At 40.4% G+C, this 14,717-nt stretch overlaps 1 long non-coding RNA gene across 1 annotated transcript in view; it reads left to right on the plus strand.

Moving 5' to 3' along the window:
* Positions 1–727: 727 nt before the first annotated feature.
* LOC111546196 overlaps positions 728–14,717 on the plus strand; it is a 58,867-nt gene continuing 44,877 nt past the window's right edge. The window contains exon 1 of the long non-coding RNA XR_002732678.2: positions 728–1,047. This is a non-coding gene — a long non-coding RNA (uncharacterized LOC111546196). The remainder of the gene's footprint in view (positions 1,048–14,717) is intronic.

The following is a 14,717-nucleotide window of genomic DNA, read 5'->3' on the forward strand; positions in this document are numbered from 1 at the left end:
GGTCTCTAAGTAAATTAACATAGAACACTCAGTTGGCCGATCTCTGAATCTCTCTACACCTCGGGGAGACCTCACTACAAAGTAAGGGAGAATGTGTAGGGAGGCAGGAGGAGAAAAGAGAAAGGCCATAGAGAAACTTATCAGGGAAGGGACAGCATGATATTAAACGGCATGGGGTCTAAGTTTTGGAGTATATATTTTTTGATATTACAATTAAAGTAAAATTAAAAAGAAAAGACTCCACCTTTGCTCTGAAGGGATTGGTTATGCAAATATGGAAGGGATTTCCTGGAGAATACAGCTTTCTACTGTATGGTTAATTAAATAATCACTCAAAAGCTTCCAACGTGACGCTTCTGTCGTAATCCAATCAGGTTACATAGGTCCTAAACAAGAAAGATATTTTCCACATCTGGAAGTCAGCAATTTAGCAAGTACTGCACATTATTAACCAATTCAGAGCCCACTTCCCAGGGGAATTTTTTTGAAGTTTAAGTGTTCTTAACCAATGCTCTGCTGTTTTGTTAATCAAAAAGCTGGTTTACACTGCACATAATTGGAACTAATATAGAAGTAAATAAAGACAGCCAAATTTGAGGATGCTGAGCACAGGCATTTATCGGAAAAGGAAGAAATCTCCTATCTTCGGATGGTTCAGGCTCAATTTCTTAAATAACTGTGAGACTTTTTTTTTTTTCCCCTAAAGAGTGAAAGTGCTTGAGAACCCTAGAGCACAAATAAACTTCTAGTCTCACAGCATTTAGGATCCTTCGGAAAGGTAAAGGTGGAGGTGTTAAGAGGACCAGAGAGCTGCCTCACACCAGTTTTTAAGCTTTAATATTGTTAAATATGTTACACCCTCCTGTTTCCAGTCTGATGAAATCTGAAACAAATAATACCCTGATCCAACACTATATTAAGATAAACTGCTTTGAACTGTGCTTTGAATGTGTGCCTAAAGCAAGGCTTTGAATGCAAGAGTCACTGGCAATTGCACTCAAAGGAGGGACAAGCCACCACATGGGTTGCCACATCACACTCCCAGAGGTACACGTCTTTGTATTTTGTATTTTGTATTTTTTTTTTTTTGCAGGGGCGGGGGAGGGGTTAATAGCTACCTAACACGACCACAGCTAGATCTTGTTCTAGGATGCAAGAAAGTAGATTTTCACAGTTGGTTACAGACTCACCTCTTTCCTAACTTAATTATTTATTATAATGAAAATAGCTACTGGATAAATTAACTCTCTCCCCCCACCCCATCACAGATAAAGTATCTATAGAAGAAAGGCATTCAGGATCTTCAGCTTAAAAATTATTAATAAATAAAATCAAAGATTTTCAACATGGGTCAGGCACATTCTTAATTTTATCTCTTACATTTCTTTCATCATTATATCTCTATACTAAATATATATGTGACTTATCAAGTTCCTCTTCTGAGATTTAGCACCACTGCTCATGTCCATTTTTCTTCCTCCTCCTTTTTTTCCTCTTTTTTAATTTAAAAGATTGGAGTCCAGCTTTCTCTAGAAGCTTGCTTTACAGCCACCCCTCTCCCACTCCTAAGGAAGAAGGAACCCTTTGAATATAGAGTGGTTCCAGGCAAGACTCCTCTTCAGGCACCCAGGTAGCCATTGGAGGCTTGCAGCCCAGACACACACACAAGCATAACCTCAGGTCAAAGGATCCAATCGAATAGCTAACAAAACACTTGTCTTTATTATGTATATTAAATGTCAGGTTCCTTAGGATCTGACTTAAAAAAAAAAAAAAAAAAAAAAAAAACCTAAGTATTTCCATTAAAAACACCTAATCATCTGATTACCCTGGACTCAGTAATCGTTCAAGTGGCGGGAGACAGTCCCCAACATTTAGCACTGGTAGTTCCGACTGGCCAGTATTTAGTTTGGGGTGAAAAAGCAGTCTTTCAGGTTCCCATGAAGGTAGATGTTTGGATGGTGGCACGGGAGGGGTCTCCGCGAGGGGTGAGCGCTACGGCTAGGTTGCCTTGCCCTCGTTCCTGACTGGCCCGCCCCTCCCCAGGCATTTGGCCGAGAGAGTTCCCAACGTGGCAGAGGTGATGGGGTCGGGAGGAAGCCGGAATATAAATTTGTTCCGAACACTCCCTCAGTCCGAGGGCCAGGTCGGGGACAATGGGGATCGTGGGATCAGGGGGATGCAGGAGCGCAGGACGCAGAGAAAAGTCGAGAGGACTGGGGGCTGCTGGCTTTCAGCTCCTCACACAGCAAAGTAAGTCCTGCAAATGAATCTCTCCTTCTCTGTCTTCCCCATTAATAATCCACTTCCAGATTAGCGCAAGACGAAAGAGATTAAAACCACAGATACACGGAAATGTGAAATAATATTGCAATCAACATTGAAGGGGGAAAATAATTATTTAGGGTTTCCATGGGCAAAACAAACTGCCTCCCTCAGGATTCCCTCCACTCACGCAGGGTGAGGATGCACTTTTGTTTTCCAATTCCCTCCAGCCAGGACCTGGTGCCTGTCCCCCCATTCACCTCTCAGTCTGTCAATTTCCTCAACTTTCACAGCCGCTCCCCCCTCCCCCCGCTCAGCTTGGCGGCCCAGATGCCCGAAGAGATACAATGTTTCTGCCCTTGAACACACACGCTGTAGAAGGAATTCGAATTTGGCCACAGCTAATGATTTTTTTTAAAGCAAATTCTGTTTATTTTGTACCATGTGGAGAAAATAAAAAAGGGAACCTATTCTCGTTTTGAAATGGAACTGATCTTTCATCTAGAGGAATTATTCGACCTTGTGTTGTGACTCAGGAGGTGGGCAACTTCTTTTGGAGTTGCAAGCAAAGGGTGATAAAGGGGACCCCTGGATTGAGTGTATGTGGAGGGGGTGGGGGGCGGCAGGGGTCCAAGCCAAGCCAAACGGTTTTCTCACGTGCAGACTCGCAATCCAATCCATTCGGAGTTGAGCCTAGGATAGGAGGGGAAAGTCTATTAAAAAAAAAAAATCAGGAGCATCTCTCTGAGAAGCCCTTTCAAACAAAACCAAAACAGGACCAGAGAAGCTCAGACCGTCCCTAACATCCCTGCTGCGAGACCCGCAGGCTGTGGAATCTCGCACGTCACCTGGCCCCAGCAGGGCGGCCAGCTGAGGGGTAGATTTTATTTTATTTTTTTGAAGTAAAGGCTGAGTCTCGGCTTCAGGGCTTTTGCCAACGTCTCCACTGACAGGAACCAGCAAACTTCAGGACCCAAATGAGCATCTTAATTTATTGATGCTAAACAGGTCTGGTTGTTGTCCCCAATTTTCCGCGCGCTCTGCCACCTCCCCCCCACCCCGCCCCAACCCCTGCCGCCAGCTTTGGTCCCTGCATTTGATCTCCGCGAAGGGCCCCGCTGCACAGGCAGAGGAGCGCGTCGGGGTGGGGGGCGGGGGGCGGTGTTCGGCCCCCTCCCACCAGACCGCCCTCCCCCAGACCTGTCCCCGCCCGGGATCCCGCGACCCCCGCCCGCCGCCCGGTCAGCTGACCTGGCTCGCTCGCCTGCTCCCCGCCCGCCGCCCTGTTTCCGGTCCCCGGGGTCCGCGAGCCGCGCTCCGAGCGGGCGCAGCCGCGGCCGGGAGGTGATGCTGGGGGCTGATTACCATGAGAAAGGCTGTGCCTGGAAAAGCCTCCTCCACGCGACTGTCAATCTCACTCGGGGTGGGGGGCGGGGGGTGCCGGAGGGTACGGAAAGGGGCCCCGTAGGAGTCACCAGAAAACTTGGAGTAAGTTGGATGCGACGCAGGCCCGAGGAGGTGGCTTTCGCCTCAACTTGGAAGGCTGGGGCGTTGAGGGCGCGGACGCCAGCAGCCTCACCAGGGAATTGAAAACCAAAAATCTCCCTCCTACTTTTCCTCCCTCTGGCCCTCCTTTCAGCCCTCCCTGCCCTTTATCCTTATTTTCTTGAAATTCTTTCCCAGTTGCATTTCCTGCATTCTCCTTTCTATCTGATATCTCCCTTTTGCAATTTCTTGTTTTAACATCCCCTCTTCTCCCTCGCTGTGATTCTTTTTGTGCCTCTTTTATGTGTCCAGATTTATTATTTCGTTTTGAAAACACAATGTTTAATGTGTAATTAATCTACCAGCAGGAGGGCGGGGACACCCTGACTAAAATAACTCCCCGGGTCTCAGAGACGACAAGTTCACCAGGTGTCAGTGAAAAGTAAAATAATAATAATAAAAATAAAATAAATCAATATTTCAGTGACCATAATGGTTTATTCTTCTATATTATTACATCAACTCAGACTGATAATTTTAAAAGACAAGATATAATCTTCCTGGAAAAAAATGCATAATGCTTGGCATTAGGGGCATTCTTTAGAATTAAGGCAATGTGAAAAAGTTTATTTACAGCCATATTTTAGCAGTGCTTAATTTTTTAACAGACTTTAGAAATTACAATAGGTAATTTTGTGAAACTTAAACTGCGCTTTTCTTCTGGTGACTATTTGGAAAGGGTAAAAAATTCCCAAAACACTCCGCCTGAACCCCAACAAGATTGATCAATTCAGAGAGAAGCATCATCGTGTCACGTATTTGGCACATTGCTAGGCAAATTCACAACTTGGGTTGCTGGGTTGTTTTCTTGGCTAGGCTAGGTTTCTGTCCATTACCTAGCAGGTGAGTGAGCATGAGGCCGCATATGTCATGGACATAACTGTCTTTGTTTTGTTTTGTTTTCTTTATTATTATTTTTTGCTCTTCCCTTCGCTTTGGGCATATTTGTTGTTCTCATTAAAATTCAGAGTTTGCACTTGTTTACAATTTGTTTACTTTGTTGAATTTTAAAAACTTGATAGAAGTCAATTGAACATGTATATTTAGCCCTTTTTAGGCCAAGAAAAATAAAGATGCATTAGAAAGATGCCTTTTCTGCTTCGTAATTATTAATTGACATTTTATGATGAATAATTAATCATTTGAATAATTTTGGTATCTCTGATCTGAACACATATTTGCATATCTAATGCTTGATTTTAAATGTGTTTTTAAAAAATTCATTCTCTCAGGATGAAGAAACAAAGTCACATTTTAATGTAAAATTTCTCTTCTACACTTGTAAAAGTTTACTTATTGAGCTATAATATTATTTCTCTATATCCATAAACTTCTTAACAATTTGTAAACCATTTATGAAGCAATCACACACAAATATGTGGCAGACTACAATTAATTAGGAAAAACAATACCCTATGTAAATCAAGTCGCTTTCCTCCCCAAATCCAGAGATGTGCACTAATTATGCACTGTGTTTTCTTATCAGAATTTTGTCATTTAAATTTTTAGTTATGTCTATTAATTCAAGTCTAAACGTGGAATTGAGGCAATTGACAAACAACTCAGGCCTGGTATTTAGGATCTTTTTTTTTTTTTTTTTTTTTTATCTTTTACTTACTAATACATGGGCTGATTTAAATTACTAAAAATAATTAAGTAAGCATATCCCTGATATTTTTATTCTCCTGTGCCAGTTAAAGTCCAAGGTATTAATATCTATTTTGAATACTAGCCTTGCAGATGACTACCTGTGTGATTATAAGCGATCTCCTATAAGCTTGTTTTATTTTTAATCTCCAATGTGGGTACACTAATAATGCCTATTCCTTGGGATTTTATTGAGAATTAAATGAAGTAATGCATAAAACTTCACTATATTGTAGCTTTATTATTATAATGAAAGCTTGAACAAATATGTAGATCAACTAAAGATGGTACAAATTAATTTTGATTATTAAAAACAACAGCTATTTACAGTATCTTTTTTATTGAAAAATCAGTGCTGTGTTAGTATGTGAAGAAAGAAAATGAAAAGCATTGTAGGATTTATGGCTGGTTTATGATTCTTTCGAACTGTTCAAAGGATGTATAGCCACAGAAGTGAAAATAAATGCAGTATTTCCTTTCTGTTAGTTCAGCAGTTAATTTCGTGTATTCAATATGGTCATAATTTGGTTATAAATATTAGACTTCTTTTGAAAAGGAATTTAATCCAAATGTATGAACTTGAAGTGTCCCATGCTCTTCAGTAACATATTGTCTTTGAGTGTAAGGCTTAAATGTGCAAAAGCTCAGAAGCGGTCTTGAGTAAGACTTGGGAAAAAAAGGGCAAACTTACAAATTTGAAGACCAGGAATCTGGCTGTCAGAGCACTATTTGCTTTAAGACCATTCATAATGAACTGAGCATTCCCTTTTGGAGTTGTAGCTATCCTGGGGTTTGTGCTAATTTCAAGTACCTAGAGTGCTGGAGAAAATCAGTTTATTAAGTGGAAAATGAAATTCCCTATTCTCTTAAATGTCCATAAGGCCAGATTTTCTTTTTGATATAAAACTGAAAAATCAATGCAAATGCTAGGGGGAAAAACTACTGTGATGTAATCCTAACACTGATAGTTTTTTGTTGCTCTTGTTTTCTTTAAGACTTCTCAAAACACTTATATCTGTAGTTCTTAAGGGGTCTGTTAATTGTTTCTATTCTGAAAGCGTCCATTCCATGCTCCTTTTACATCAAAACTACCAAACCAGACATTTGGACATTAGCATAGGGGACTGGGTGTGACATGTACCTTTTTTTCTCCCTCCGACAATGGGACTAGAAATGGTTTGCACCTGCAACTTGTCTAGTGACCTGGAAATGACTTCATGCTTGCTTCAAAGTCTTCTTTAATATTCTTTATTCTGTTAAAAGGCTCAAACTGTAAACTTTGTTCTGTACTCAGTTTTAATTTTGTACCATTCTAAGGGTGAGTATTTTTATTCAGGGTTCTTTCAGGTACTTAAATATAAAAACTTTACTCTCAAAAATTATTATCATCTCCATGGCAATCACAAATATAAAGTAATAATAGCTAAGAAAAAAAACCCTGCTTTCCTAGGCTTGGCACAATGCTAAATCCCTTCACTTATCATTTAATTCTGATAGCAGATCTGAAGGGGTTACAAATGGGTCCATTTTATTAGTTGAGAAAATTGTGGCCTAGGGAGAGTCAATGACTCCCCAGAATTCAAGCATCTGGTTCTTGGTGGGCTTTTGAATCTGCCAGGTCCACCCCCAGGGCCAACACCATATTCAAGTGACATCCAACATCTTTTTACCTTTCCCAGATGTGTTTCTGACCCACTTGTGCCCACCCGCTCTGCACATTGCTTTGTGACCCATTTCCAGGCCTCCTGGATGCTGTGGTTGGCCCTTGTTTTTCCATGTATGGCTTATTTTGCCTTTTGGACCTAACACTTAGGCTCATTTTTCCAGTTACAATATTGGCTCAAGTCCTTGAGCCAAAGTTTCTCTGGCTTTGGTGCCTCCGGCTTCCCAGATAAAGTGCATTTTCTGGTCCAGTCTCTTCTCCCAGGCAGCCGACTTAGGAAAAGCTCCCATGGGAGGTTCTTGCTAGCTCAACTGGCTCCAACATTGGGCCCAGGCAGAGGACAAGTTAGTGATGGAGACATCATGGTCCAGGGATGTTGTGGAATAGTTTTTATTTCTCATACAACTTCTTTTAGCACTTGTTGACTGGAAAGTGGACATTAGTATATTTGACACTAGATCCTCAATGTTAGCATATTATAGTGGCAAAGATACAGGTTTTGGAATTAGATAAACTGGATGTGGCTCCCTGCTTGGGAAATACTAATTGTGTATTGAGGACAAGTTAGTTTACCCATGTGAACCTTATTTTTAAAATAGGCAAAGGAGCCAGGCACAGTGGCTCATGCCTGTAGTCCCAACACATTGGAAGACCGAGGTGGGTGGATCACCAGGTGGGGAGTTCAAGAGCAGCCTGGCCAGCATGGTGAAACTCCATCTCTACTAAAAATACAAAAATTAGCCAGCCCAGTGTGGTGGTATATGCCTATAATCCTAGCTACTGGGGAGGCTTAGGCAGGAGAATCACTTGAACACAGGAGGCGGAGGTTGCAGTGAGCCAAGATCGTGCCACTGCACTCCAGCCTGGGCGACAGAGCGAGACCCTGTCTCAAAAAAAAAAAAAAAAAAGGCAAAGGAGTACCTAGATTCAAGCCAGTTGTGGTAAAGAAAATATGACTGTATACAAAATGTCTGCCACAGGTGTATCAAATAAATAGCAATTCCTACTACCGTGAATTACCTGAAAAATACATGAAGTCAAATTATGGAAAACCAGAATGGATGTAACATGTCTTTTAGGTGTTGTTTATTTTATTTTATTTCTGTAATGATTTTATTGCTACTTTTTTTTTTCTTTTTGAGACAGAGTCTCACTCTGTCACCTAGGCTGGAGTGCAGTGGTACGGTCTCGGCTCACTTGGCTCTGCCTCCCTGGTTCAAGTGATTCTCCTGCCTTAGCCTCCCGAGTAGCTGGGATTACAGGCGCCTGCCACCACACCCAACTAATTTTTTGTATTTTTAGTAGAGATGGGGTTTCACCATGTTGGCCGGGCTGGTCTTGAACTCCTGACCTCAGGTGATTCACCTACCTCGGCCTCCCAAAGTGCTGGGATTACAGGCGTGAGCCACTGCGCCCAATCAGGAATTATTTAACTGGTTTCTGCATTATACAGAAATCAATGTTTACTGACAAAGTTGGAAAAGTAATATGCTCATAGAATTTCTTAAGTTGTAGAAAACCTGGCGTGCTCATGATTATAAATACGATGTCAACAGCTGAGATGAGGACATATGCACACTTTAAAATTTGGTGATATATTTTATACTTTCATTTGCAATTGTAAGGAAAAAACCTTTTTTTCACCGAATTCTCCCAATAGGACTTGCTATAGGAGGAAGAACTCTTATAGGCAACTGAGTGTGGTCAAGAAGTATCAAGGATCCTATTTGTTCAAGGTAAATATAAGTGGGTCTCAATATTGTTCAAAACTCTTTACCTAGTCTTGCCATAACTTCAGAGGTGTGAAGGAGTGGGGAGGCACAGACGGATGGAATAGCACTGAGAAAGTTTGCCTGCACTATCTTTTCCCACCCCCCCAACCCCTTTTGCCCCCAGTTGAATGCTGAAGCAGCTACTTTAAAAAAGGAAAGAAAAAAGTAAGACTATGTGTAGGGTACAGACATTGCTTCACTCTCCTGCCTGCAAATTTGGGAGTAGGGTTGTGTCAGCAGGTCCTGGCGTGATCTACTGTGTATGTGACTTTGCTACCCTATGCCCTAGAAAGGAGGGTGTCTGGGAAGGATTGGGCCGTGGACACAGGGAGCATATTGTTCCAATGGTTCTGCTACAGTGCAAACCAGGCTTCTTTCTTTCTCTCTGGAACTAACTTTGCTACACATGCAAAAAAATCTGTTCCTATTAGGTTTTTCCCTGGCCATTGTGGAAGCATAAGTATGGCTCCTGTGGCAAAGGCATAATTTTTCTGGGTTGAGGGAAGCTGGCTTACCTGTTGTTCTTGGCACTCAGCTAGCACCCTTCCAGACAAGAGGGAAAGAACAAAGCTGAAAGTTCACAGAAAATATTTGGTGTTTTAAAACAAGAAGGACAAATTAAAACCCCATTCTTTTAAAGCTTAATTTATCTATCTGCTAAGAATTTGGAATTCCAGTTTAGAGAAATCAGTATAGCCCTGAGTTATATTGTTACCTACTGTCATGTAGCTCTATGGGATATTGAAACATTATTTGTTACAGCTTTGTTACAGCCTAAAGATGATCTATACTGAAGTTTTGCTTCTCCCAGGGAGGATTCTTGCATGGTGGAAGAAAACGTTCAGGGTTAGGTGAAATATGCTTATGAATGTCATTTGAAATCACCTTGGACTTTGAATTTGAGGGACAGTAATGCTTTTATGATATTAACACAAAGCACCGTCACTTGGAAAATTTTAAACTATTGCTTCATTTATGCTCTCTAAATAGTAATTTATTTAACAAAGGAAGGTGATTTATCACTGATGTCTCTTTTGCAACCCCCTGGAACAGTGCCTATTATATAGTAATATTTGTTGCTGTTTGTGGAATCTGTCATTCATTTAGAAGCTTTAGGGAGATATAAACTGATCTCCTACTGAAAACTTACAACTTGAGATAAGAATGAGGACAGATGAGGGTAGCAGGCAGGGACCATGGGTACTTAAGACCCTACACCCTCCTTTTTACAGTCGTATGTACTTGATTTCATTATTTAACACAAGCTGTTTTATTCTTCTTTTTTTGTGTCACCTTTATACACAGCCTAAAAAAGAATTGAAGGAGTGAACACAGAGCTGCATGTGTATGTTTGTCTCATTCTTTAAACAAATGACTCTGATGAGCCTTCTTGTAGTTTGTTTTTAAGTAAACACATTAAAATATAATAGGTCTCTGATAGAGGAAAGAAATCATAAGGAGAGAATGGAATGAACTAGAAGAGGTGTGTTGCTTATGAAGGCAAGGTGAAGTAGTAATTTAGGATCAATGATCCCTTTCCCCTCCAATCCCACAAAATAGCTAAAGAAGGAAAATGGAGAAGATGAGTTTTGTTTTGTTTTTCCTTCTATAAGTAAATGGACAGGCTCTGCAGATAATGGGTTGGGTGATTTTCTTGCTAGCAGCTTCATTTTCATGTAGAACAACTGGTTGTTCAAAGGCATTAAGGGGAAAGTTTGAGCCCTGATTTTAATGCTTTCTCCAATACCCTTCCAGCCCTCTTTTTGCTCCCCCTTGCTATGGGCCTTATTTCTTGGGGCCCTCGCTTCTTCTTACCTGTATTTAGAGGGAATACACTTTCAATGCTAGGCTTGTTCACAGCCTTCAACATGCTTAGCCTTTAAATAATAACATATGACCCTAAGATTTGAAAATTTCACTGTGCTACAGAATATTGCGTGGAGGAAATGGAATGTTTACCTGAACTATGTAATGACAAAGGACAGTTCAATACTATTGCTGCATGCCCAGTACCTAGCATAGTGCTTGGTTCATGAGAAGAGCTGTGTAAATGTCTGATGAATGAGTGAATGAATGTATGTATGCATGAATGCTATATAAAAAAGCCAGACTTAAGATAACAGATACCATTTGTTCTACATGGCAAATTAAAGTTAAAAGGTATGAATGTAGGTGCAAGAATCACCTGTGGGTACAAACAGAATTCTGATGTTATTTTTGAATTCTGGGTATGATATTTTATTTCCAAAATGAAATACCTACATCATTTATAAAGCAATATAGATATATAACAGTCCCTCATTCGCTCACTTGCAAAGGAAATTTTCAATACAAATAAAGTCATACATATTTATACTAGGGTAATTCAAAATAACTTCCTCACATAAGCACTGCTACGTTCAAATAAAATCTTGCCAACACTTCTGAGTACATTGCTTTAAGAAAAAAATGCTCCCCGTAGCGTCCGAACTATTTAAAAATCTCACAGGCTTCTTCAACATACATCAGTTATCTCTCTTCAAATCACTGACAAGAATTTAAAAACTGCTTCATCAGAACAAATGCTACCCTTTCTCCTACTCTAGTTAGAACCTGATCTTCTAAAAAGGACCATATTTACAGCTTCTTTTGAAATTTTAAAACCATTTGGCTGATATGTTTTTGCTACATTTTTTTCCTGATTTAATTACTGGGACATTTGCATGAAAACAGGAAAATAGGGACATAAGATTTTTGTCTTGTGAGTTCATCTGTTTCTGATGCTTACCCTCCACCTGAGATCCATATCTGTTTTATTACAACTGGGAGACCAGGAGCTAGATTCGAATTGATAAAGATTTTGTTAGAGGTGAAATAAAATTCAAAAATAGGGATTCAGGAGACTAAGGGATTGATGGATGATATGATAATGAATTTTCTTCTAGGTTATTTATTTATGAGCAGTTTATATTGTTAGTGACACATGGCGTTGCTATTGAAAAGCTTAAAATCCAAGGTATGATACAGAATTAGAGTGTCACGACTTCTCTGAGAAAACCACACCCAGGTAGTTAATGCTTGTCGTGGATTGACAGACATCAGAGAAGACAGTGAAGGAGCTGAGTCTAGGTCATATATGAACTCTGGAGATGGCCACCGAAAGTTGGAAAAATAAAAAAGTAAAATGCCCATCTAATTCTGACCACCTTGCAAATGCTTGTGATTTTTCACTAGGAGAATTAGAGAAGGCTATCAGGATAAATTCTCAGCATCTTCACCTGGAGTTCCATGGCATGTAGAAATTTACATTTTCAAAGCTAAAGTCATAATCTTGTTCTAACTTTTTACTTTCTCCCATATACTCCAACTTGTTCAGTGGCACCGGAGTGTAGCCAGTCTTCCAAGCCCCAACTCTGGGTTTATCCGTGACTCCTCTCTTTTCCTTTACTTCCACATTCAAGCACTCCATATGGCTAAACTGTATACCTATGCCTGTTTCTTAAAGCACTGCTGTCCTCCAACACTGGCTACCCTACTTTAGCTACTCATCATCTCTTTCCCGGAAGGCTGTGCCCGCCACCTAACTGGCCTTCCTGTTTCCAGTCTTTCCTCCTCACATCTGTTCTCCACACCATCATCAGAGTGAGTGAGTGCTCTAAAACAAGGGTCCCCAATCCCTAGGCCACAGAACCCTTGAGAAACCAGGCTGCACAGCAGGAGGTGAGTGGGAGGCAGGCAAGCGAAGCTTCATCTGTATTTACACCTGCTCCCCAAGGCTCACATTACTGCCTGAGCTCCGCCTCCTGTCAGATCAGCAGTGACATTAGATTCTCATAGGAGCGTGAACCCTATTGTGAGCTGCACATATGAGGGATCTAGGCTGTGAGCTCCTTATGAGAATCTAATGCCTGATGATCTGTCACTGTCTCCCATCACCCCCAGATGGGACTATCTAGTTGCAGGAATACCAGCTCAGGGGTCCCACTGATTCTACATTATGGTGAGTTGTATAATTATTTCATTGTATATTACAATGTAATAATAACAGAAATAAAGTGCACAGTAAATGTAATGCTTTTGACTCATCCCAAAACCATCCCCTCAATCCCTGCATCTGTGTAAACTTTGTCTTCCACGAAACTGGACCCTGGTGCCAAAAAGGTTGGGAACCACCGTTCTAAAACATATTTCTGCTCATGCCGCTGCTGACAATAAAACCATCCATGGTTCTCCATTTCATACCTGCTGTGTTTCTCAAGTCTTTCCTCTAAGTAACTCTAAGGATGGGTATTTTAATATTTACAAAGATTGTTTTGAATCAATAGTTCTTCAACTTCAACCTTGTTTCTCTCCCATACTGTTGGGCAAAATCAAGAATCCAAGAAGCTGGGTCATGTTAATCCTGTTTGTCCCTAGGGTTTGATTTGCACAGTGTGAGAAGCAGAGCGCCAACTGGAGAATCCATAGGTTCTTTAGCAAAGCATATGAGCCCCTCACCTTTTTTTAGCCTTGAAATAGTGCTTTTATAAAATTATTTTTAACGTTTTTAATTTCAATAGTTTTTGAGGTACAGGTGGTTTTTGGTTACATGGATTGGTTCTTTAGTGGTGAATTCTGAGATTTTAGTGCACCTGTCATCCAAGCAATGCACATGGTACCCAGTATGTAGTTTTTTATCCCTCACTCACCTCCTAACCTCCCACCCTGTATCCCCAAAGTTCATTATATCACTCTGTATGTTTTTGCATCGTTACACCTTAGCTCCCACTTATAAATGAGAACCTACGGTATTTGGTTTTCCATTTCCGAGTTATTTCACTTAGATTAATGATGAGGCCCTTTTAGGTGGAACATTTTCATTTCTTCAACCTCCTCTCCCACTACTCTTCAAATGGCTTATACGACTTCTGTAATATTGTTTACATTTTTTCGTGAACAAAGCAAGTTGTTTCCAGTGTTAGGGATCTTTCCTATCCTATTTACTCTACCTGGAATGTTCTTTCCTTCTCCCTTCATGTGACTGATTTCTGTTCAGTCCTTAACTCAGGTCACATGCCATCTTCCCCTGGTTCCTAGGTTGGCTTTCTGTGTCCAATCATTCGTTTATATATCTTCTTTTAACTAGAATATGACCTTCTCTGAGGATAGAGACATTGTCAGTTTCATCACTATACCCCCAACTCCTAGCAAGTATCTGGCACATAGTGGACACTTAAAAATATTTTTTGAACTGAGTATGAATATCATGGTACAAATTAATTTTCATCACTGAACAAAGAACTCCACATGTAGGCATGTTTTACTGACAATGCTTGCAGCCACAGGAAGGCTATACCATTCCCTCACTTCATATTAATAGGAGTACCAAAAGTTGGAACTGTCTCATTGGATCTTTGAATAATTTCCATTTAGTTTACACATACATTTGCAGAAGTATTGAAATAAAAATACCTTTTACACATGAGACATCTTTGAATTTCAAAGCTTTTTCACGTGCATGATCTCAATCCTTAAACCCTCAAGATTGGCAGATATTATTTTGCCCAGTTTGGAAAAAAAGAAGATTTAAGATTTTGATGGAGTAAGATAAAATAATCAAACCCATTTGGGAAGTCTCAAGTATGTTTCAGATGTGGAGGCATCTTTGTGAAACCGATAAAGGGTAAATATTATTCTTATGGGACAGGTAAGGAAACAGTGCTGAAAGGACTGGATCAGAGTCATTCGGGGTCACGGTCTAAGTAAAAATTGAACCCAGAGACCTATGACTCAGTTTAGTCCTGACACAGTTCCTTATGCAGATAAATCATGTGTGAATACATATTAGAAAGGAAGCCTTGGTTTTA

This window comes from Piliocolobus tephrosceles, chromosome 11 (genome assembly GCF_002776525.5).
Source record: "Piliocolobus tephrosceles isolate RC106 chromosome 11, ASM277652v3, whole genome shotgun sequence".
In the NCBI taxonomy this organism is placed as follows: Eukaryota; Metazoa; Chordata; class Mammalia; order Primates; family Cercopithecidae; genus Piliocolobus; species Piliocolobus tephrosceles.